The sequence below is a fragment of the Hylobates moloch genome, unplaced genomic scaffold, assembly GCF_009828535.3.
Source record: "Hylobates moloch isolate HMO894 unplaced genomic scaffold, HMol_V3 SCAFFOLD_8, whole genome shotgun sequence".
In the NCBI taxonomy this organism is placed as follows: Eukaryota; Metazoa; Chordata; class Mammalia; order Primates; family Hylobatidae; genus Hylobates; species Hylobates moloch.
Window position 1 is genome coordinate 83,868,162 of NW_026652283.1, and position 1,261 is coordinate 83,869,422.

The 1,261-nt window shown below is 49.4% G+C and overlaps 1 protein-coding gene across 2 annotated transcripts in view; it reads right to left on the reverse strand.

Moving 5' to 3' along the window:
* Positions 1-1,261, reverse strand: part of LARS2 (leucyl-tRNA synthetase 2, mitochondrial) — a 171,736-nt gene that overhangs the window by 67,643 nt on the left and 102,832 nt on the right. The gene's annotated exons all lie outside the window — the stretch shown is intronic.

Below are 1,261 nucleotides of genomic sequence, written 5' to 3' on the forward strand. Positions count from 1 at the left end.
GCTGCTTTTATTATTCTTGTTATTATTAGTACTCTTTGACTTTTCATATAATATATGTATATCACTTGGACTTTAAAAAACAAATTAATTTTTAAAAAGAGATGAAAATTAGAGTGATCTTGAAGTATTATCATTTTATATTTGATAAGTTAGCAAAACGTTTTAGCAAGGTGACACTAATGTTTGTGAAGTCGCTGTGAAATGCATACATCATTGGATATGGCACTATAAATTGATATAGCCCTTTCAGAAACCATGTAGAAATAGAAATAGAAAATAGAAAAATAGAGGGGTGGAGCCAAGATGGCCGAATAGGAACAGCTCCGGTCTCCAGCTCCCAGCCTGAGCGACACAGAAAACGGGTGATTTCTGCATTTCTGCTTGAGGTACCGGTTTCATCTCACTAGGGAGTGCCTAACAGAGGGTGCAGGACAGTCGGTGAAGCGCACTGTGCGCGAGCCGAAGCAGGGTGAGGCATTGCCTCACTCGAGAAGTGCAAGGGGTCAGGGAGTTCCCTTTCCTAGTCAAAGAAAGGGTTTGGAAACAGACGGCACCTGGAATATCGGGTCAGTCCCATCCTAATACTGCGCTTTTCCAACGGGCCTGGAAAACGGCACACTAGGAGATTGTGTCCCGCACCTGGCTCGGAGGGTCCTGTGCCCACGGAGTCTCGCTGATTGCTAGCACAGCAGTCTGAGATCAAGCTGCAAGGCGGCAGCGAGGCTGGGGGAGGGGCGCCCGCCATTGCCCAGGCTTGCTTAGGTAAACAAAGCAGCCAGGAAGCTCGAACTGGGTGGAGCCCACCACAGCTCAAGGAGGCCTGCCTGCCTCTGTAGGCTCCACCTCTGGGGGCAGGGCACAGACAAACAAAAACTCAGCAAGAACCTCCACAGACTTAAATGTCCCTGTCTGACTGACAGCTTTGAAGAGAGTAGTGGTTCTCCCAGCATGCAGCTGGAGATCTGAGAACGGACAGACTGCCTCCTAAAGTGGGTCCCTCACCCCTGAGCAGCCTAACTGGGAGGCACCCCCCCAGTAGGGACAGACTGACACCTCATTCAACCGGGTACTCCTCTGAGACAAACCTTTCAGAGGAACTATCAGACAGCTGAATTTGTGGTCTCACGAAAATCCGCTGTTCTGCAGCCACCGCTGCTGACACCCAGCCAAACAGGGTCTGGAGTGCACCTCTAGTAAACTCCAACAGACCTGCAGCTGAGGGTCCTGTCTGGTAGAAGGAAAACTAACAAACAGAAAGGAC